Source organism: Acipenser ruthenus, chromosome 2 (genome assembly GCF_902713425.1).
Source record: "Acipenser ruthenus chromosome 2, fAciRut3.2 maternal haplotype, whole genome shotgun sequence".
NCBI lineage: Eukaryota > Metazoa > Chordata > Actinopteri > Acipenseriformes > Acipenseridae > Acipenser > Acipenser ruthenus.
The window spans coordinates 50,079,317-50,103,960 of record NC_081190.1 but is presented as its reverse complement, the minus strand read 5'-3'; the positions used below and the strand labels follow the sequence as shown (position 1 = coordinate 50,103,960).

The following is a 24,644-nucleotide window of genomic DNA, read 5'->3' as shown; positions in this document are numbered from 1 at the left end:
ACTAGTTTAACTCTATTTCAAATAGGTTTCTAAATACATTTGATTGTTGTTGTGGTTTATTTGGCAGTCACTAGTTGCTGTTCTGTCTTGATGTCAGTGCGCTCATTTTCAGAAAGGGAAACGGTGATGCAATTTGATTGCAGTTTTCTAATGTGTGTGGAGGTGCTGTGAAACTCAGGAAAGAACAAAAATGCAGCTCTGTGATACTATAGGCTGAAACAATTTACTGCATGTTGATGCAGAGTTTTGCGGACCGAAACATTTCTGGGAGCGCTCCTGCATCGTTTAGCGTTACTTAAATGTAAAACTTTGATACAGACGCTACTACATTCTGAAGCAACTATTTACCCACGGGATTTACAATAAAATGATCGTATGATCGTATCTAATGGCCACATAATCTAAAATGTAAAATCATTGCACCAGTGAAGTCACTAGTGGGAGCTGCAGAGTGAGAGAAGCAAGTCAGAGACGAAGAGAGAAAGCGAGAGGCAAAAGTCAGACGTGGAACTACTTCAAGCTTTTAACAGGGTTGTAGAAAGCAGCATCCAGAGGCACAAACAACTATCGCAAAAAGAAAACCCGTAAATTTACAAGGACCATAACCCTCTTTGGGGAAGGTAGGTAGCCACAAAAGTATCTTAGAAGCCTAAATGTTTTGGGGAAGAGTGTGAGCTTGTTGGTAGGAATTTGATTCAGGGGAGCTATGCTTCAGAGAGTCGAGAAGTGCTGCAGTGCTAACCAGGGCTTTTTTCTATCTCTAGACTGTAAACATGTTTATTTGTAAGATACCGTGCTATTAAATATGAAGATAATAATGTACCGATGTAGTACCGGTACATACTGTAGAAATGCACAGTACTTGATCATTCATTATGGTAAGCAATATGCATCGGGATGTATTTCCCTCTTAAACACATTTTAAAACTGGCAATAAAGGCACTAAAAGAACATACCTGTGTTGGACTGCAAAAACAAACCGCATTTAACTAAGCGAAATACAAATGTTGTTAAGGACCTTTCCCTTAGTGTCCTGTTTAAATTGAATTAGATATATGTTGTTTTTTGCGTAAGGAATTTTGAGATCCCTTAAAACAATTTAATAACAACAATAACAACAATAGTAATCACACTATTCCTAAAAATGCATCCACCGAGCTCTAACAAACTACACACATACGGATTTTGAAGCAGAAAGTTGAAAGGCTCAAGTGTGTATTTCAAAAGTAAAAACTTGCAGGGCATTTGTTAAGAGTTATTTTTCTTTGTAACGTTTTAGGTGTGCACCTTGTCGTCCACGTTTCTGAACAGTTGCTAACAATCAAAGGTGCAATTCTGTGTATTGAAGTAATGCGTTGTAACTATGTTACTCTTATGTATTGCCAAAGTCACATTAGAGGGTTATCCCAAATAGTAGGTTTTACAATAAAATCATAATACACATTTTCTTATTTATTATTATTATTTTTTTTTATTGTATTAAATAACAACAAATACATTGTAAAACCACATCTAGGTACAAAACACTACCAGTGACATTAAAGATGCAGTGTCACACAGCCATGTTCAATTTTACACTCAAATATAATTCCTTGGTATCTGTACTGCCGTTTATCAGACTGTAGACCTGGTGGATTATTTGGCTTGTTAGCATTCCCCAAAGTATATAAGTCATAGCTGTAGGGAAGCAAGCTATCTGCTCCTTGAAACCTGGTTGCCATAATCAAATCACCTTTACTTTGCTAGTAGTGTACCACAATGGCTTGGTCTCTAATACATCTTCAACGTTTGCTTTTGTTACACAGAACAACCATAAATTTTTAAACCATACAGCAATTTATCCTTTTAAAAACCATTCAGACTGATTCAGAGTGAGTCAAATAATAAGTTGTCCACTTGCTTAGTTTGGTGATTATAAAAATATGTCAGCAAGCCTTCAAATTGGTTTGTTTACGGAAGATAATGGTTATAATTGGTCCAGTATGGCTTCAACTTGAAATGGTATTAAGTAAATAAGTGTGTTTGTAGGGTATAAAGAATGTGTGACCTTTTTTATGATTTATTTATTTACTGTGAACAATGGTTGTTTCTTTAGCTAGGTATACTTTGTAGATATAGATTAAATAATTCAAAAGCCTAACCGCTGAACCTCCTGACAAACTGTATGATGAATCACACCCTTAATTCATGGCAGTTCAGTGATAATGGGGATTTCTACCCCAGTAAGGAACTTTAGGCATTGTTAAAGTTTTGCTTTTGAAATGTCAGCAAAATAAGTTGTATTGTCACTTGAAGAAACGCAAAGATATGATGTTACACAAATCACAAACTCATGTATGAATATTTTTTCATTCTTAATTACACCAGTTGTAACTACAGTAGGGTTTTCAAGTTGGATTATGCATTGGGTTTCATGTGTAATATGTTAACCAAATAATGCATACAGCCTGCCTAGAAACTAACAACATTGTGTCCTTAGGACTAGTACCTTTTGTAAACTTACTAGTCCTTATGTGAAGTTCCTGAGTGGGGATAAACAGCTGCTGTTGGGGTCCCTAAAATATTAGGCTTACATTTTATTTTCCTAAAAAATACACTTATAAATTTTAGATTTTTTTTATTGTATTAAAAAAAAAATCAGATACAATAAACATTAATGCTCATCAGGGCCGGATTAACCTATACTCAAATTCCGCTATAGCGTAGGGCCCCCAGCAGAATTGGGGCCCCCATGAGGTCGCCGTTTGGGACATTTTACAAAAACTGCATGTGGGCGGATGGGCCCACACACACAGGAAGAGAGGCACACAGAGCATGCTTTTGGTTAATTTTGTTCTTTTATGACGGCTATGCATTTCTTTCTCAGTTACAGCATAGATTGGCTGGATTTTCGATGTTGTGTTTTTAGGTAATGTTGCAAAGTGGCGAGTGGATACAGGTGAGTGTAGTGCAGGTACAAATCACACAGACATCCAGAGCCTTAAGGCAAAACACCTGTAAATAATAATGCTGGAAGTGATTACAGTGGCGTGTATCACTTCGGTTTTCTAAAAACCCACGGGTTTGACCCGCAACCAAAAAGTCCAGTTTTTAACCCACACAAAACATAAAGACACAGACACAGTTCCTACGGTGTGTGATTTAAGTGCTTGTGGTGAAAAGACAGTTCTCAGTGGAAAGTGAAGTGCTGGTGTCCGGGTTTAATGCTGGCCTGCGGCTGCAGCTCCGGATTGTGTTAGTAATCTTTTAGACAAACAAACAACGTTTACAAGACAGACTAACAGAACACTCACGGTTACTACATGCAGGGACTCCTTTTAGGTTCTTTCCTAACCATTCACAAAAGGAACAGATCATGTCCGCTATGACCCCTATTTATATCCTCGCTCATGACCCCTAGGTTAACAAGCGCATCCACTCCTCCAATCCTCAGATGCCACACCGTTTACCGTCTAGGTCATTGAGTTTGGATACCGTAGCTGCGCCCCTTTCCTGAATGACCAACTTCCACCGATTCTATGGAATAAATTGTTGTGCCATTTAGTTAAGGGTACTCTGGTATATTTAAAACCGTGCTCAGTTCTTCTCAGTGCTGTCAAAGAGCGGGCTGGAAATGTCCGCTCCGCGCTCCGCTCCAGCAACTACCGCGTGCTACTCCCCCGCTCCATATACAGCTGGCTTTTTAGCTTTAAAATCACAGAGGTGTTTATGGTGTGTAGTAATTGTTATGCTTCTGATGTGCCTTGTTTGGCAGTCTTGCCTTCATCAGTTTCACACAGTTATAATGACTACCTGATTTTTCATGTGCTATAAAAATCGACTTTATCTTAGCCCTTTGCGGTCCTATGTCAGACCTGGTCCGACATTGCAATTATTCCTATCTGGTCGAGTTTCGGACCCTGTCCGACATCAACAAAAAAACGCAAAAAACGGGTTTCTAGTCGTTTTTTCTCCGTAAAAAGCTGAGAAAACCATTCAATGGCCGAGTGGGAGTGGCAGGAGCCGAGACAAGCCGATTTAAAAAAAAAAAAAAAGGTGTATCTCATGAATGGGATGCCATTGGCATCCCATATGGGCGGTCATAAGAAAACAAGCTGGATGGTACTGTATCAGCACACAGAGACTATCACAGACATTTGCAGAGCTTTTTTGAGATGTTACAGTAATAAAATAATGACTTGGATTACATTATTGAGGAGTTTGGTGATAAAATGAGTGATCAGGAGATGATTGATCGGTATGTAAGACTATTATTATTATTATTATTATTATTATTATTATTATTATTATTTATTTCTTAGCATATGTGAAAGCGATAGCGAACGAAAGGGTGGGGCGGGGCTGGAGATGCCTAGTGAGTGCTTTGTTGATATGCAGGGCCTTTTGTGAAAATAAATTGTGAAAATAAATTGGACCTGACGCGCACTTAACTACAGGGTTAAAGCTGTAGTTTTTAATGCACATGCTTGTTAATGTTTATTTAGGTATTCTATGATTATGTTTGATTTTCTTAATACGTTTGTATTTAGTTATGATTAAAAAATGTTATTTTTCTATAACCACCTATGTAGTTGGTTCAGTCAAGAGGAGGGGTTTGCCTGCCTGCACAGATATAGGGTGCGTTCACGACACTTTTTTGCTGACTAGATTGCAGACACGAGTCTGCGTGTAACGCCACGGTCTGTGCAGATGGAGCGTGGACAGCTTTGGTAGATGAACAACAGTTCTGAGCAGAACCAAAATGGAGGTGGTGTTGAGAGAAATTCTAATCGCAGAAGTGGTGGATGCAATCGAAGTTCCCTTTGTGCTCCACCAGCTTCACAATTTACAGCATGATCAGAAAATGTATAGTAGAAACAGTCCCTGCTATAAAGAGATAATATAAACGTATGTTTTGTGATGTTTTGTCACACTTGTACTTTGCTTGAACAAAAGTTATTGTATTTCTTGCTCTTATTGTATTACTAGTATTGTAACACTTAATGTATTTGCTTACGATTGTAAGTCACCCTGGATAAGGGCGTCTGCTAAGAAATAAATAATAATAATAATAATAATAATAATAATAATAATAATATAACTGGCAGGATTCCCCCCGCCCTCTCACAAAGGGGTTGTTAGAAAGTACTGTATTTTGATCTGGGACAAAAATAGTTCAAATACTTGCACATATGGTCATATATCTCACTTCAACTACCTGTTATTAAAGCTGATTTATTCTCCTTAATTCAATGTAGGTTATTCCCTGTCCCTGATAGCCTTTCATCAATACCCAATTACACCTGCTGAAAATAACAGAGCGGTTTTAGGTTCATTTCAACCGTTTAGCTTTTTTTTTTTTTTTTTACATGTTTAAACCTTTAGAATAAATATTTGAAAAGTATAATAACTGTGTGGAAAAAGAGTCAAATCATTTATAAGATAATTATTGACATGACTCGACGGCGATTCACGCCCCCCTGACTAGGTGGCAGTAACACATGCAGTGAGGATTGTATCTGGTTGCCTACACACTTCTTTGTCAGCCAACGCTCATCTATTGTTTTGATTCGCAGCTGCTCCAGTGCAGCACCTCTTGAGAAACTGCGTGGCTGTGCAGACTTTTAAGCCCGTGGATGCGTGACCTGCTGATGTCTTTTCCGGCTGAGTTCACGCAGACGATGAATTTGGACAGGATTTCTTCAAAATCTCTGCAGAATCTGCGCAGACTTAGCAAAGTCTGCGTATCGTGAACGCAGCCATATACTGGCAGTTTGGGTCAGTCTGGGACTGCTTTCCTTTTGTTTAGACCTGGGGATAGTTTGGAGCCCAGTAATAACCCTGGTGTTAGAGCTGAGTGTAGCACCTGCTTTAGGTGAATTCTATTTGAATGTAAATTTTTTTTTTTTGTTTGCGCCTTGTTCTTTTCTAAAAAAAAAGTTTGTTTTTTGTACAGTTCTGCTTTTTCAAAAAATACATAATTTATACTGTTTTGATGTTTAAAAAGTACATTTTGTTTATACTGAAGTTCATAGTTAAACCACGGCGAGGAATAAATAATAGTGTAAGTACAGACAAAATTAAATGAAGGGCTGCTTCATTTGCATATCTCAAAATAATGCAAAATTCGGCATGACAAGGGGAGATGAAGGGAGGTTTCAGTTCTGAGTGACTGTTTTGCAAGCGTCTTGCGCCTTTCAGGAACTGAGATGCCAGAAAATGGCAACCTGGTGATAACCCGTCAATGCGTACATGGCAAGCCGATATGGCGGCTAAATACACTTTAAGTGTAGAGGGAAATTTCCCCTCATCTAGCAGCTTCTGCAGAAACTGTAATATCACTGCCATAGGGCAGGAGACCTGTGCTTCAGTGCCCTCGGTGCCTCGGCGCTCCAAAGTTTAAACGCCCTTGGTGCTCGGCACCCCGCTGTGGTTACATGACATAACAGCGAGTCCAAAACCGCGCCGATATCACCGCAAAGGACATTACAGCACCGACCATTACAGCGACTGCCCATAACAGCGCTACGACATCACCGCGCCGAACTACAATTCCCAGAAGACTCTGTGAAGTTCACAAAAGCATCACTTACCAGGAACTCGGACACACGGTTCACCACAGATTTTCTGATTGCAGAAGACTATAGTTTTTTTTTTCACTATTCCCATACAGCTCCATCAAAACTAGACTGGTAAATACGATAAGTAAAACATCCGTGCAATAAAAGCGTGTTTCCACGAGCATTTTTTATGTAGTTGGGCTGCTGTGGCAAAGTGCCCCGCCCCTGTGTGCATTTGTGTGATCTGTGTTGTATGTTGCGTGCGTGTGTGTGTTAATGTTGGTGTATAGATTGGTACACGGGATATAAACGGGTCTGTGTTTCACGTATATTTAAAGTGTAGATTTGTATTTAGGCACGAGGAGAGCACAAATCACTTCACGTGCTGGTTAAATGTAATATGTGAGCACGGGGTTGCACAGAATTAATTCACGTGCTGGGATTCAAGTGAATAATTAATTAGTAATTGAATCCCAGCACAACAGTATAAATAGGCACATTTTTAGTCACTCGTGGTTGGTGTTCGGTGAGTGGAGAACGGGAGAGAGAGGAGAAACTAAAAAGTGAAAGAAAGAAAGAACGTAAATATTGCTTTACTCACCATGTTTGTTCGTCTCTGTCTGTGCACTGTGTATTCCGTTTTTGTTTGTCTCTTTATTTTGGCGCAAGTGCCGTGTCCAGTGTTTTTGTGTTTCAAACCTTTTATTTTCTGTGCTGTTTTATTAAATGCTGAGCGAAACCATTCGCTCAGCTCCACCAAACTCCAAGTCTCTGTCTGTTTGTGTTCCTGTTTCTGGTCTGACGCCACCCACTCCGGCCGTCTTTGTGACACGTGGTGTCATCGTGGGATAACAGCGCCTCCAAGCGTCAGACCAGGAGAGGGGGTTTTGTGTTAAAAAAAAAACAAAAACAAAAAAAAAAAAAAAACACAGGACTGGTTTCAAAAAAAAAAAAGTGAAAATGGAAGGCTGGAGAGACGGCTGCCGGGACCTGGAGGACCTCCTCGGGGGCCTCGAGGACCAAGGCTGGTGCATGGCCTGTGGAGTCTACGGACACACGGTGGCGATCTGCCCCTTCCAAGGTGAGGAGGAGGAGGAACCGGCCCAGGAGAGGAAGGTGGGGAGGAGGAGTAAGAAGAGAAGGGGGAAAGGAAAGCTGCAGCAGCAACAGCAACCACAACACCAGCTGGAGGAACAGCAGCCCGGGTGTTACTGCTGTGCTGAGCCTGGGCATTCCAGCACCAACTGCCCCTGGTACCCCCTCGGACAGCTACCCCAACGATGCCCCATCTGCAGAGGTGAGCACTTCGTGGCCCACTGCCCTGTCCATCAGGAGAGGGAGGAGCAGGGGTCGCCTCAGTCTCCACGACCAGCAGGGGGGGGTAGACTGCTGCTCCCACCGCCCCAACCACAACTGCAACAGCGGCCAGAGGAGCCAGAGAACCTGTTCCCCTGGTGCACCTGGTGCGGAGAGGTGGATCACCGCTGGAGGGACTGCTCCGAGGTGCCACCGAGCTGGTGCGGGCGATGTGAGGAAGGGGGACATGACTGGTCAGGATGCCCCTATGCCAGCTCGCCAGTGCCCAAGCGGAAGGAGCCTGAACGTCCTACGCCTGAGTGGGAGGAGCCCGAACATCCTACGCCTGAGTGGGAGGAGCCCGAACGTCCTACGCCTGAGTGGGAGGAGCCCGAACGTCCTACGCCTGAGTGGGAGGAGCCCGAACGTCCTACGCCTGAGTGGGGGGAGCCCGAACGTCCACAGCCCAAGAGGGGGGAGTCGGTGCGTCCACAGCCCAAAAGGGAGGAGACGGTGCGTCCACAGCCCAAAAGGGAGGAGTCGGTGCGTCCACAGCCCAAAAGGGAGGAGTCGGTGCGTCCACAGCCCAAAAGGGAGGAGTCGGTGCGTCCACAGCCCAAAGGGAGGCAAGTCGGGGCTTCCACAGCTCTGGGACCCAAGCCACCAGCAGAGGGAAAATGCCTGCTGGTTCAGCCCCAAGAGCCGGAAGGGGAGGAGTTACAGGCCCAACCCCCTGGAAATTTTTGGGGGGGAGAGGGGCAGGAGGCTGGTGTCCCCCAGCAGCCTCTATTCATGCTGCTGAAGGCAGCACGGCGCGCACCAGCCCAGCCGCCACAGCGGAGGGAGCCAGCACCGCCAGGAGCAGAGGAGCAGGAGCTGCCTCTGCCTCCACCACTTCCAGGAGCAGAGGAGCAGGAGCTGCCTCTGCCTCCACCACCTCCAGGAGCAGAGGAGCAGGAGCTGCCTCTGCCTCCACCACCACCAGGAGCAGAGGAGCAGGAGCTGCCTCTGCCTCCGCCACCTCCACCGCTTCCTCCACTAGGAGCAGAGGAGCAGGAGCTGCCTCTGCCTCCACCACCGCCAGGAGCAGAGGAGCAGGAGCTGCCTCTGCCTCCACCACTTCCAGGAGCAGAGGAGCAGGAGCTGCCTCTGCCTCCACCACCTCCAGGAGCAGAGGAGCAGGAGCTGCCTCTGCCTCCACCACCTCCAGGAGCAGAGGAGCAGGAGCTGCCTCTGCCTCCACCACCTCCAGGAGCAGAGGAGCTGGAGCTGCCTCTGCCTCCACCACCGCCAGGAGCAGAGGAGCTGGAGCTGCCTCTGCCTCCACCACCTCCAGGAGCAGAGGAGCTGGAGCTGCCTCTGCCTCCACCACCGCCAGGAGCAGAGGAGCTGGAGCTGCCTCTGCCTCCGCCACCGCCCGGAGCAGAGGAGCAGGAGCTGCCTCTGCTGCCCGTACCTCCGCAGGGAGTACGGTGGCCGGAGCCCCAGAAAGGGGAGCTGCCGGCCACGAAGAAGGGGGACGAGGTCTGGAGACCACTTTCCCCAGCAGCAGTTTCGCTGCAGGAGTTCTTGTGGCCGGAGCCCCACAGGAGGGAGCTGCCGGCTACGAAGAAGGGGGAGGTCGGGGGACCACCTGCCCCCGCAGCTTTTTCGCTGCAGGATGGGACCAACAGGCTGTCAGCCGTGCCACTACTGGCAGGGGTGCTGACAGCATTGCCAGCCAAGGGCCCACTGAAGCCTCCCTTCCCAGCCCGAGACTTTGTTCTGGACTGCTGGGTTTTTAAGGGGGGAGGTGGCCGTTGAGGCCATGTGTGCTGCGCACAAGGGGGGGTATATGTGGCAAAGTGCCCCGCCCCTGTGTGCATTTGTGTGATCTGTGTTGTATGTTGCGTGCGTGTGTGTGTTAATGTTGGTGTATAGATTGGTACACGGGATATAAACGGGTCTGTGTTTCACGTATATTTAAAGTGTAGATTTGTATTTAGGCACGAGGAGAGCACAAATCACTTCACGTGCTGGTTAAATGTAATATGTGAGCACGGGGTTGCACAGAATTAATTCACGTGCTGGGATTCAAGTGAATAATTAATTAGTAATTGAATCCCAGCACAACAGTATAAATAGGCACATTTTTAGTCACTCGTGGTTGGTGTTCGGTGAGTGGAGAACGGGAGAGAGAGGAGAAACTAAAAAGTGAAAGAAAGAAAGAACGTAAATATTGCTTTACTCACCGTGTTTGTTCGTCTCTGTCTGTGCACTGTGTATTCCGTTTTTGTTTGTCTCTTTATTTTGGCGCAAGTGCCGTGTCCAGTGTTTTTGTGTTTCAAACCTTTTATTTTCTGTGCTGTTTTATTAAATGCTGAGCGAAACCATTCGCTCAGCTCCACCAAACTCCAAGTCTCTGTCTGTTTGTGTTCCTGTTTCTGGTCTGACGCCACCCACTCCGGCCGTCTTTGTGACAGCTGCATATCGATTTTTTTTCTGTTTACTCCTCCACAGGACATCCGGGATTGGGGACTGATACAAGGACATGACTATATTGTTGTCCTTGCTTCTCTGCCCTGTCATATCCGTACTGAACCCACTGTTTTCTTTCTAGCATGATGCTTTTATCCAGAGCGAGTTCACTTTTGTTGTTTGAAATTAAAATGTTGTAATCAGATAATTCCCCTTTATGTACTTACTTGGCACGTAGTTTTATTATTATTATTATTATTATTATTATTATTATTATTATTATTATTATTATTATTATTATTATTATAGTACTACTGCTAATCAGGGTCTGTACACTATTTCTAATAAAAGGGTCTATTAAAAAACCCTTACAAATACATCACAGAGATATTTACATCCGCTAATATTTAATTGTCAAAGGCTTGATCCAACTCTTCCAGTGACAGCATGAGACTTGCAGCTCTTCACCATTCCCCTGTATCAGAGTTCCGAGCAGAAGCTTTTTTTTATTATTATTATTATTTAATTGTGCATTCATATCTTTATTTGAGTGAGTCTTCCACCCTCAAGGTCTCAGCATATATTGCAATTGGCCAGTAACCACAGTTGTTTGTCAGAAGTATCCCAATGTATGCTTCTGTTACACACATTAAATGGTGATTTCTTGTTTCTTTGAAAATATATTTATTCAGGGATACAAGAGCACAACACAAACAAAGCAGTACATAACTGTAACAAGCTGAACTGACAGTTTTTTGTTTTGGATCTTTTTTTTTTTTATATTAGAAAACAGAAGAATAGGGCAATTTTAGAAATGTACCATCTACATATATTTACCATAAATAATAGGAGTGTTTATAGGAAAGTACTATATACATGTATTCAACATTAATTTTAGGGTGTTACACTTCCATAATTTTGGGTTTGTAAACTTTGGACGACCCTGTATACGCACACACACACTGTATCTATTCTCTATCAGCTTACAGGATTACATTTTTAGGTGCCCTGCCAAACGGGCAAACAAACATTTCTACGTATTGTGGCGGCAGCAGACAAAAGAAACACACCAAAGGCAGTTTTGGGGCCAAAATAGTGGTAACAATAACCACTGTTTATTTCTTCCTTGAGAAATGGGCGCTCTGAGAAATGGGATGGGGGGCTGCTAGTAAACATAGAGAAAACGATAGGTTGCGGATGCAACCCTGGTTCCCTGAAAGAGAAAATAACCATCAAGTATGGGACATTGCCATCAGGCAGTAGGGATCGGCTGAGCTTTATGTCAAAGCTGCCGTGTAAGCCCGCCCCCCTGGAAGCTTACTATACGCAACGCGAGGAGAGTTACTTCCTCTTTTGCCCTTCAGGCCGTGAAGGCCTCCAGAGTGACCTCGCGGCTTGATGGTTATTTTCTCTTTCAGGGAACCGGGGTTGCATCCGCAACCTATCGTTCCCTTTCAAGTCGAAAATAACCATCAAGTATGGGAACAGTGTACCCAATCTGTCGCGAGGTCGGATTCTCGGCAGTAGGACAGACTTACGTCATAACGCAACCGCGCAGGCAATGCATCATGCATATGCGGAGCTGCGCCTCAGCGTCTATGCTCGCAATGACACCTGTCCTAAGGTGGAATAGTCAGACCATATTGTCAACCACTCTATATGTCCGCAACCTGAGGCATCATAGAGTGTAACACAGATGCTCCAAATGACGGAGCAGAGGATTCCAGTACATTCAACCGGTAGAACCTCGTAAAAGTATGCGGTGTAACCCAACTGGCCGCAGCGCTAATGTCAGACACCGGCACTCCTCTAAAGAGGGCCCAGGATGTTGCCATACCCCTAGTGGAATGTGCCTTCAACTGCCCTGGTGGCGGAAGGCCCATAGAATCATATGCTAACTTAATAGCATCCACTATCCAATGGGAAAGGCGTTGCTTAGACAACGGCTGACCCAAAGTCTTAGAACCATGGCATATGAACAGCTGTTCTGTTTGCCTCACAGTCCTTGTGCGGTCAATATAACACCTCAATGCCCGCACAGGGCAGAGCATGTGTAACCGCTCTTCCTCTGGGGAAGAAAAAGGAGGAGGATGGAACGCCATCAACTCGACTGGTTGGTTCATATGAAACGGGGATATGACCTTGGGTAAAAAGGCCGGATTTGGATGCATGGAGACCTTAGAACCGTCTCCTGCAAAACGAGTACATGACAAATGCACCGAAAGTGCATGCAACTCGCCCACGCGTTTTGCTGATACCACTGATAGCAAAAATGCAGTTTTTATAGACACAAGCTTCATATCAACACTGTGGAGAGGCTCGAACGGTGCCTTGGTAAGGGCTTCTAAAACCACATCAAGGCTCCATGACGGTAAACTGGTCGTCCTTGGAGGCCGCAAGCGTCTTGCGCCTTTCAGGAACTGAGATGCCAGAAAATGGCAACCTGGTGATAACCCGTTAATGCGTACATGGCAAGCCGATATGGCGGCTAAATACACTTTAAGTGTAGAGGGAAATTTCCCCTCATCTAGCAGCTTCTGCAGAAACTGTAATATCACTGCCATAGGGCAGGAGACCTGGTCATGGCCCTCAGCCAGACACCAACTTTGAAACAATTGCCACTTATACGCATACTGCGACCTAGTAGAGGGCGTTCTCGCACTCTGAATGGTCGATATAACCGCCGTCGAAAGCCCTAAGGCTGACAGGCGCACCCGCTCAGGGGCCAAGCCCATAACTGCATGAGTTTGGGGTTTGGGTGCCATAGCCCTCCTTGGGCTTGGGACAACAGGTCCGCTTGCAGAGGGAGCTCCCTCGGGCGACCGTGCAACAACTGCACCAGACTCGGGAACCATATTCTCCGAGGCCACCGAGGAGCGATCAGAATCACTGTCGCTTGCTCTACCCTGACCTTCTCCAAGAAGGCGGGGAGCATCGGAATCGGTGGAACTGCATACAGGAGCCCTGGCGGCCATTCATGAGCCAGTGCATCGACTCCTAGGGGGCTGTCGAGGTCCTTCACCGAGAACCATAGGGGACAGTGCGTGGTCTCTCGCGAAGCGAAGAGATCGACTTGCACTGTGCCGAACCATTCCCAAATGCGCTCTACCACCCGAGGGTAAAGACGCCATTCGCCTGCAAGAGGACCTCCTCTGGACAGGAGATCCGCTGCGTAATTGACTCTGCCCGGTAAGTGAACCGCACGCAGAGAGGCTAAACGCGGTTGTGCCCAAAGCAACAGCCGTGTTACTGATGTAACTTTAAAAAGAGGATGGTGAGTAAGTAGATTCAAGAAACTGCACAGAGTCCTTTTCTTCAGTCAGTTGTTAGGTTTATTGAAATATGCAGGGAGTCTGGTCCCAGGTACAGGACACAGAATACTCGTTCTTACAATTGTTGCATGACATTAAATACCCTTCTGCATAGGTGTCTCTCTCCTCCTCTTTCTCTGACACTTAACCAATAGAAAAGGTACAACTCATTATCCTGTTAACATATATTTCATTTAGTGTGAGTGTGAGTGTGTGTGTGTGTGTGTAGTCCAGTGTGACGACCTCTGAACTCAGTGCATTCCTCAAACCCCTGGTGCCCCAAAAAGGTCCATACATCTGGTCTTTGTCATCTTCTCTCCGTTTTGCCTTAGACCCTTCAAGTCCTAGTGGTATTATCTCTTACTCTCCCTGTGAACCTCTTGGTCCAACAGCAGTCCCTGGGAGCCTTTTAGCCCCTTTATGCTTTGTATTCCTAAAAGTCTTAGAGCCTAGCCCCTCCTGGTCCACAGCACCAATATCTTGTTAGCTTGCAGTCAATGTTGGACAAGAAGCTTGTAGACACAAGGTCTCTTATCAATTGTTAGCAGTACATGCAATTTGAACCAAACAGTCTGCTATCTGCAATATTAGTTTCTTTTCAGAAAAGAACACCAGTATAGCTCTGCCAGTCCACATGCGTAGCAAACTGCTAATCAATTCTCGATCCATGTTTTCCAACAGTTACCATCTGGTGAAGGCGAGGGGACCGTAGGCCGCCCTGGCGGTTGATATACGCCACTACCGTGGTGTTGTCTAACACGTGCTTGCCTAGAAGCTCTGACAAGAAGTGCCAAAGGGTGAGGTCCACCGCTCTGAGTTCCAGAGCATTGATGTGGGCTGACCTCCAGGGTCCTGACCACACTCCACGTGCCCCTGTCCCGTTCCAGACTGCTCCCCAACCCTGGTTGGAAGCGTCAGTTGTGATGACTTCCCTTCGGAAGATGGGACCCAAGTGTACGCCCTGGCGGATGTTCGAAGGAACTTTCCACCAGCGTAGTGCTTCCCAGCAGGTTCGGGATACCTCAACCTGTGGTGCTTGTCTCTCCGCGGATGCAACGCGAAGGCATTGAACCAGGCCTGTAGTGGTCTCTGGTGTAGTAAGCCCAAGGGAAGGGCTTGTGAGGCGGCAGCCATCAACCCCAGCATGCGCTGACACAGCTCCATGCTGACTGTTTCTCTCAACCTGAATAAAGAGAGACATCATTCCAACGAGGCAACTCTTTGTGTCGACAGGGTCACTTCCATAGACACTGAGTCTAGATGCAGACCCAAGAATTCGGTCTGTTGGCTCGGCACGAGGTGGCTCTTCTCTGAATTCACCTTCAGACCTAGCCGCTGGAGATGGTCTGTAACCATTACTGTGTGCTGTGCCAACTGCTCTTTTGACTGCGCGCAGATGAGCCAGTCGTCCAGATAGTTCAGCAGTCGGATGCCTTGAGCCCACAAGGGAGCTAAAATGGCATCCATACACTTCGAAAAGGTTCGAGGAGCTAGAGACAGGCCGAATGGCAGGACACAAAACTCGTAGACCCGGCTCTGAAATGCGAATCGTAGATACTTCCTGTGACCCAGACAGATGGGAACGTTAAAGTACGCATCTGTGAGGTTCACGGTGGTAAACCAGTCGCCCTGCCGGACAGACTGGACAATGTGCCTGTGCGTAAGCATCTTGAACGACAACACCTGTAGGTATTTGTTCAGTACTCGCAGATCTAAAATAGGACGGAGCCCGCCGTCCTTTTTGGGCACTAGGAAGTACTTGGAGTAGAACCCCTGGTCGGTCAGAGCAAGGTCTACTAGTTGAATGGCACGCTTCCTGAGCAATGCCTGTATTTCCACATTCAGAGCTGAGGACTGAGCCAAGTCCTTCACTGCAGTTACCACCACTCCCCTGAAGGGGGGAGGTTTTAACCGGAACTGAAGGGTGTACCCGGTGAATATAGTTTTGTGCACCCAGATGTCGTTGGTGTATTGTTGCCAGAACAGGAACTGTGGAACAGTGTAGGGGTGGGTTAACAGCTGCCTGGGTTTCTCAGGGCTGCTTAGGCTACGCTTGCTCACGAGGGGCCTGGCCAGAGCCACGACGGCGCGGTCTGCCACCTCCTCTAGGGCGCCACCCTCCGCGCTGCGGTCTTGCAAACGCGGGTTGGCTGCGTGCTGATACGGATGAGCGCCGCCTGGTAGACCGTCAGGAGGCTGGCCACGTTAGACAGCCTAACTGCCTCTGTAGCCACAGCATACCCCTTTTTCAGGTGGGCCTTCGTAATCCTACACTGCCTGTTAGGGCAGGAGGGGTCCTTAGTCAACCCCGATAATGTTGGCGCCTTTACCAACGCGGCGAACGCAGCGCCCACAGGTGGGAAGGACGCTAACCCAGCTTCGCTCGCCCCGTGCATGGTGAAGGCCGAAGCCTTGTGAGAAGTTGCAGGGGCGGAGGCCAGGGCTCCCCAGGTGGACTGCACCTCCTTAATAAAATCGGGGAATGCCGGTAGCATCCTGGACTGAATGGGCTGGGCTGACGGCGACTCAAATAGAGAGCGTCGTTTTGGCTCTAACACAGGCCAGTCCACGCCTAAGTGACGGGCTGCCCTCTCCACCACTGACCACATAGGGTCATTAGTATCCAGCACTTCAGGGTCATCCTGCCCAGAGTGATGGGATGCCACCTCAGGCTCCGTGCCCTCTTCAAATAGGGGCTCTACGTCGGACGCGTCCCTTGAGACAGCATCGACATCCCACTCTACCTGGGGTTGGCCGTGAGGCACTGGTGGAGGAACCACCGGCTGACTAGCGATGGGCCCGGTTGTTAGGAAGGACTGCAGGAACGTTCCCGAGCACGCCTAGCTAGGGACCTCTGACCAGCTGTAAGCTGGGAGGATGGGCTCCTGGGGAGCTGCGATGTCACCGGCGGTGTCAAAACAGATGACGGCGGGGCCGAGATGGTATGGGACGACCCCGAGGATGGGGAACGACCCCCAACCGCCTTCCTTGCTCTCTGGCGAAGTGGCTCCCACTTGACGTTGTTCCTCCCCACAGAGAACGGCCCGCTGTGGCCAGTCCCGCCTGTGTTAGTGCGCCTTGGTGTCCCTGCTGTCCCAAAGGCAAAGATAGCAGGGAAACTTGGTAAAACCGCCTTGGAGACCCATCAGGAATGCCACCATTTTGAAGTCTCCTATGACCTTGATGCCATCTCAGAAAAATGCAGATATGTATCCACTTAAGCAGCTGGAACTAAACTGAACTGGTGGGCTTAAGGCCCCTGTATTTATACTACTATTTATATTACTGGAAAGTTCTAGAAAGTTCTAGAAGTTACTCCAAGTTTACTCAGCACTGAATCTATCTGGAATGTTCTGGAAAATAGGTAAATTTCAAAATATCACTGTCCTGGTCACAAAAGCAAAGTTTGTGGGGAATAATAGCCATTTTCTATACTTTTGAGGCATAAGCAATTAGGAAATAACACTTACTACCCAGGAACCAAAAAAAAAAAAAAATTGTTACACGGTGTAATAATCAACAGAGGAAAGACGGAGAGACCACAAAGAAACGCGATGCCGAAGCAAAGCGTGAAGGAAATATATAATGTAAAAACAATATATAATCCTAAAACAATAATAATAATAATAATAATAATAAATAATAATTACTCCGAAGAGTATAGCTGAAATAAACTTGGAGAAGGGGATAAACCAGCTTCTCAAGTCTAAGCTTATTGAGTACAATCAGTTAACAGCTCTAAGTCCTACCGCTACTGAGGCTGAAGGCAAAAGAGGAAGTGACTCTCCGCGCGTTGCGTATAGTAAGCTTCCAGGGGGGCGGGCTTACACGGCAGCTTGCGCGGAGGGCTATCGGCAGCTTTGACATAAAGCTCAGCCAATCCCTACTGCCTGACGGCAATGTCCCATACTTGATGGTTATTTTCGACTTGAAAGGGAACATATGCACATCCAAAGACTTTTAAGGTGCAGGGTACAAAGATTTTAAAGTTAAACAAACATAGTACCCGCACACTTATATATTATGCTCCAAAGTTTTCATATTTTTTATTATACCCAAGATCAACGTTTCGATCTGCAAGAGATCTTCATCAAACCTGGTATGCAACTGCTTTACAATTGTGCAATACGAGTCTCCCTGACACTGCTAGGTCATATTAAAACCTGCATACTGAGGGGGCGGGGGAGTTCCTGGTAAGTGACGCATTTGTGAACTGCGCAGAGTCTTCTGGGAATTGAATTGTAGTTCGGCGCGGTGATGTCGTTGCGCTGTTATGGGCAGTCACTGTAATGGTCAGCGCTGTAATGTCCGTCGCGGTGATGTCGTAGTGCTGTTATGGGCAGTCACTGTAATGGTCGGCGCTGTAATGTCCGGCGTGGTGATGTCGTAGCGCTGTTATGGGCAGTCGCTGTAATGGTCGCACGGTGATGTCGTGATATGCCTTCTGTACTTCGGCACCCTCGGGGCCTCGGTGCACTTGCGCCCTTCGGTGCCTCGATGCCTCAGAGCCTTGCTGCCTTGACACTCTGGCATTGGGCGCACTAGGTGATCGGTGCCCTTGGTGCTTTCAGTGCCCTCAGGGCCTCAGAGCCCCAGCACCCCCATTTCTGGACGCTCTCAGTGCTTGGGACTTGCCAGCTTTACCGGTGTGGCTTCTCCAGCTAGCTCGACTGAGCCGTCTGCAGTGCTGGGAGCCCCGTTCTCCCCCATCCTCCATTTATCCCAGAGTTCCTCGCAGAGCATTCCCTGTGCTCAGGCTCCAGCGCCTCATGCTTGCAGCCGCTCTAGGTCTCCTGCACGGAGTGCTAAGCGAGTGAGACAGTAAAAGTATCTCTGACTTGAAGGACCAAATGGCTCAAATCCTGGAGTATTTGGCCAGGCAGCAGGCCCAACCCCCAGTGGTCGCCCGGGACATTTTAGAGCCTCCTGGGAAGGTAACTCCTTTCCTCAGGATAAGGAGGGAGGAGATGTCGAGGAGCTAACCTTTGAGTCAGGTCCCAGTTCTGAGACAACCTAGGATGCTGGGCTTTCCCCTGTTCCAAGCTGAATCCCGGTGCTCATGGAGCGAACTATCAAGTACCTCCAAGTACCTTGGATGGCAGCGCCTGAACTGCGCCAGTCTGTCTCCAGGGCACAGGCTTCATTGCCCCACCTTCAGCCTTTCCCGACGTACGGTCCACTTGGAACCACCCAGCCTCGGTGCCGAGTGGTGAAATGGGCAACCCCACTTATTTCTTTAGTAGGCGCAGGGGAGCTGGGCTTGGCGGAATTCCCATCTGTGGACTCAACCATCGCGGCCCTGGTGCGCGCCCCTCCATTAGGGGGTTTATCTAAGGACCCAGCATGCCCTAATGGTCACTGCAGGGTAAAAGAGGCCCATTTAAAAAAGGCGGAAGCGCAAGTCACCTAGCCAACACGACAGGCCCCCTTACAGCTTACCTGGATGGCATACTGCAGTCGGCGCCCCTCCCTGAACCGGTGGCTTCGGAGCTGCACCTAGTATCAGGCACATTGCTCCAAATTTCCGGCTTCCAAGGGCAGGCCCTGGTCCGTAGCCTGGCAAGCCTCATAATAGCTCGTAGGCAGCTTTGGCTGCCCCAAGCAAGAGTCCCTGATGGACAAATCGGCCTTGCTGGACGTGCTGATATCTCCCGGCCATACCATCGGGCCAGCCGTGGAGAAGATACTACAACACTCCCACCAGGGACGTGAGGCGTCTCGGCAGGTAGCCTCGATGTTCCCTTCCCGTGCTCCGGTGTGGGATAGAACGAGACGATGGCATCCACCAGTGGCATGCACGGTAACTCGGACGGTCCCAATCCCCACTGCCCCACATGGTGACCTGAGGCATCGCCTCAGGCTTCCGCAGCATCTAACAGCTGGGCCTACCCACAAGGACTGGGGATCGCCGGACGTGGGGACCCAACACAACAGCGCTTCCGGAGGCAGTCTCACATGTTGGGAAGCCCTGCACTGGTGGAGGCAAGCCTCTCACCTGTGCAAAGGTGTAAGGATGTGGGTGATCCACATCTGTCAGGTGGTGATAACAGACGCATCCAACTTAGGTTGGGGAGCAGTTGGGCCGGCAGAGGAGTCTGCGGGTTCTGGTCGGGCAGTTGGACATCCCTGCATATAAATGCGTTGGAACTGCGAACGGTTGACCTTGCTGTCCAGCATTTTCTCCTGGACAACCACCAGGGAGGACTTCGGTCCCTGGGGTTACATCGTATAACCTTCTGACTACTGACTTGGGCACAATGGTACCTGCAATCCCTCCGGGCTGTTCATCTTCCCGGGGTTGTAAATTGGGCGGCGGACCTCCTCTCGAGGGAGGGTCCTCACCCATCAGAATGGCAGCTCCACTCTCAGGTGGTGGAAAGCATTTGGGAGCATTTTGGCAAGGCCCGATTCGATCTCCGCTATGACGGAAACAACTCACTGCACCCTATGATTCTCCCTCCACTGCGATGGCTCAGGAGAATCTGTTTTTTGACTCTCTGACAGCTATTACAAAACCAGCCCTGGGAGATCCTGCTACGCCTGGATCTCCTCAGTAAGGCAAGAGGCACCCCAATTATGGGTTTGGCCCCTGAACGGGACCGTCTGTCCACCTTAGGGCTGTCAGACACTGTCGTAGGTACACTGCAAAACACTATGGCCTCCTCCACAAGGTTGTACACCTACAAATTTAGGTATTTTCAAGATTGGTGTCTGACCCGGGGTCATGACCCTATCTCTTGCCCTATAGCAACTATTCTGCAATTCCTGCAAGAACTGCTGGAAGCGGGTATCCCCCTCTTCGCTGAAAGTGTACCTGGCAGCCATATCTACATGCCATGTCCCCATTGACTCAGTGTCCCCAAGCGCCCATTTCCTGGCGACCCGTTTTCTGAAGGGCACTCGGCGGTTACGTCCACCTAGAATGGACGTCCTCCCCAAGTGGAGTCTTGATGTTTTTCTGGAGGCTCTCACTAAGGCCCCATTTGAGCCTATACATTCCATAGAGTTGAAATACCTCTCTATGAGGGCAGCCTTTTTTGTTAGCCATCACCTCTGCAACGCGGGTCAGTGAGCTACAGGCCCTGTCTGTACACAGCTCTTGTATGTGTGTCTGGTACGACGGAAACAGGTTATCGTTACGTACCAACCCTGCATTCCTCCCGAAGGTAGTTACGGCTTTCCACTTAAATCACTCGGTGTAACTAGAGACTTTCCATCCACCTCCTTTTTCTTCAGGGGAGGATCAAAGATTAAACTCCCTCTGCCTGGTTCAGACATTGAGATGTTATGTTGACAGGATGAGAGCTCTGCATCAGTCTGACCAGCTCTTCATCTGTCATGGTGTAAGGACCCTGGTTTAGGCTCTCTCAAAGCAGCGGCTGTTATGTTGACAGGATGAGAGCTCTGCATCAGTCTGACCAGCTCTTCATCTGTCATGGTGTAAGGACTCACCTGGGCGGGTGGCCGGGCAATCAACCACTGTCCGACATATGTACTGCGGCTAGCTGGGCTACCCTGCATACTTTCACCAGATTCCACCGACTTAACGCCATCATTAGGCACAATGGTCCTTGAGGTTGCACGCTCGCATCGCTAACCATGGTTTTGCGGTCTCGAGGCATCCCTCGTCTGCTCCCTCGCAACGGCTTTGGTATACTTTTCCCAAAAGTATTGTTGGTGGTCGTCTTTGAATTGAAAGGGAATGTTAGGTAACAGATGTAACCCTGGTTCCCTGAAAGAGAAGACTACCACCAACCTGCGAAGTCACATCGGTCGCCTTCGTGGGTTCGATGCAAAAGAGGAAGTGAGCTCTGTGGAGTGACTATTTGTTCCCTCGGGAGGCGGGACCGAGGACGTCACTCCCTGGAGGGGCCTATCGGCAGCTCTGACATAAAATGCTCAGTGAATACCTGACCTGCGGCAGGTATATCCAAAAAGTATTGTTCGTGGTTGTCTTCTCTTTCAGGGAACCAGAGTTACATCGGTAACCTAATGTAACTATGCTTGTAATGTATTCTGTTTAAATGCCTTCAGATACAGTAGTGAAAAGGACAGCTATGTTTTTGAGGTGTCAGCCTATTTATATCTCTCAATACATGTATATGTATATACATATACATTTTCTGTTATTGTGTGGTACATAAAACGAATAGTAACGAGAAGCAAACACAAATTCTCTGCTCACCAGGCTGCAGTGTCTACAGATGGGGGTCCCTCCACAACCCAGCCATTGATGTCCACCGTCTTCAACGGGAGAGTTTCCCCTAATTATATATATATATATATATATATATATATATATATATATATATATATAACCCTCTAAACCCCAGCACGCCTGTCAGCACTCATCCTGTAAATCACTGGAATTTCCACAAGCGCCTGTGTTTTTTTTCAGGTGGTGCAATAATAATTGTTGCATCAGTATACTTAAATCACTGTTCCATATACTCAGAAGGGATTCACTTATGACTGGAAGTGGAAATGACGTATGTTCATATTTGAACTTTTGAAGCTATCTGTGTTTACCAAAACAAAGATGGATGCGCCTAAGAAACAAAGGTTTTTTTTCTGTGTAGACTGCCGCTGAGGTGGTTTCAGAAATTCATTCTGATGAAGAAAGCGATCCCAAATCATTCTTGTCTGCTTCAGACATGGATTTAGATGAAGTAGTAAGTATTCAAGTAAGTAAATATCTATAACAAAAACATTGTCAATGTAAAAAAACAAGTTAGAAAAATGCAACAGCCATTTAAAGTGGTGATATCAAAGCCCAAGTTAGGAGAAGCAATTGGGGCAACCTTGTCAAGCATCAAGCAAATAGGCACAATTGGAAAGGTGCTGGGGCCCAACATTCACACAATTGTTGCTTCTAACTTGGGCCGATGGTACTCTTCAACTGCAGTTTGACATGCGTAAATGCAGGTGGGGTCAAAGTTGATAAGGTGGATACCACTTAAGGAAGTAACTCTGGAAAGTGCAACGAAACTTTGTCCATAGCACAAAATTGAGTTACCAAGATCTATCATAACTGTTTTTAGTGTCATACCCTGACATTTGTGAATGGTGATTGCATGAGCACTAATGACTGGCAACTGCTCTCGAACAATGTAGACTATCCATGATTTCAAACTTTGAGCGTGAACGTTGAAAGGTATGGGTGACTCCATTGTTAAATTTGATGGTTATGGTTTTGACCATACTTGTGTTTTCCAGATAGTAGGAAACAGCTTGAAGCTTCCCTATTGCCCTATTGATGAGACCAATGGCAATGTCAATGTTCTTGCGAATTTGCTTAATACAAATGCAAATGTGATACATTTACTACCAAACTAAATACAAATGCAAATATGTGACAAATGCTAAATGGACTTCAAATACTTTCCCATACAACAAATTTATTTATTAACATGAATTTGGCAGAGGCCTTTATCCAAAGTGACATACAAGGAAAACAGTTTATATAATAACAATAACACAGTAATCACATAGTTCATAATAATTAACAGGTATGTACCAATATAGGAAGCAAGTTACATAAAACAGTGTTTCCCAATCTTGGTCCTGAGGACCCAGTGTTTGCTGATTTTTGTTCCAACTGAGCTTTAAATTACTGAATTGAACCCTCAATTGGATGAATAATTTGTCTAATCAGAGCATTTGAATTATTTGTAGCTCTTAATGGCTGGCTGCACAGGCCTCAATTAGCACTAATCTGGGACTACCTAATGTTAACTCAGGTAAGGTAGTCCAAGATTAGTGCTGATCAGGGTTTGTGAAAGCAGCCAAAAGAGTTGGATATTTCAAGTTATTAAATTATTTCTAACATTGCATTAAGTCACTAATTGTTAGTTCAACTGGGGGATCAATTTAATAATTGAGAACTCAGTTGGTACACAAACAGCAGACACAGTGGGTCCGCAGGACCAGGTTTGTGAAAAACTGACATAAATTATGAGATATATGTATATTTTTATATATATACTGTATATATGTGCATTGCACAATTATTCTTTTTACTTGTTTTGATTGTTATGTTTAATAAACATGAAGTTCTCAAAAGTGTCCTTTAGTTTGCATCTTTCAGGTTGATCAACTTTACCAGCAATACTGAAAAGTCTCTCTACTTTATTATGAGCATTATTATTGAAAAGTTTTTATATGCATTTGAAATTGAAACATTTTTTAAGCTTTCCCATGATTTTAAATTCAAATGCAAATTTTTATATTTCAGAATATACAAAGACCAAGTCAAATGCAAATAGTTCAGCAGATTGCACAGTCCGACAATGGACCGCAATGAACACATAACGTTTAACAATTATTTAGAATAGCGCACTTATATATATATATATATATATATATATATATATATATATATATATATATATATATATATATATATATATAATATATATATATTTTTTTTTTACTATGCACACATGCCATTTACATACAGATGTTTCACACGTCTGTGGTTTTAACGTGTAAATGTATGAAAAGCAGACAGAAGTAGCCATAAAACAGTCGAATTTAATGTCACTTCTGTTAATGTCACACTCTGCTTATTATCATCAAATTGAAATGTCCCGGCCTGAATATAATGCATGCTGTGATGTTTTGTGTTTTTAAAATGTATAAATGATCAATGCATTGCTGAGTTTGTTGCGCTCTTGTATCAGGTGGTGTCTGGAATAATCCAAATGCAATTAAAACAGCGGGAGGCGTGAAAGAAATATATTTATAACTTCTCTTATGCAATTATTTCAATAGCGATTAATAAAATCAGTCATAACAGTGCGTCTCATGTGCCTTATAGAAAAGTGAAAGAGCAGCACGGCGCACCGGCATGGTGTGCTGTAATGGAATCAGAGATGAAAAGTTCTGCTCGGAGAGAATAGTAGTGAGTAGCTGTGCGAGCCCAGCGACCCGGGAATCTTTTTTAAGGCGAGCATTTATTCCTCTATGTATTTGTTTAAATAATTTATTTATTTCTACCAAATAAATTATTCCTTTATTTTTAATTAAACGAGGAACTACA

General features: G+C 46.2%; 1 protein-coding gene across 5 annotated transcripts in view; it reads left to right on the top strand.

The window, feature by feature from the left end:
* Window positions 1–217: 217 nt before the first annotated feature.
* LOC117408649 (bone morphogenetic protein receptor type-1B) overlaps window positions 218–24,644 on the top strand; it is a 342,845-nt gene continuing 318,418 nt past the window's right edge. For 4 of the 5 annotated variants that reach the window (XM_058996777.1, XM_058996771.1, XM_034013832.3 and 1 more), the window contains exon 1: window positions 219–620. The gene's annotated coding sequence lies outside the window, so the exon portion shown is untranslated. Of the gene's footprint in view, window positions 621–24,644 lie in introns of all 5 variants that reach the window. The other variant, XM_034013833.3, reaches the window with a different exon arrangement.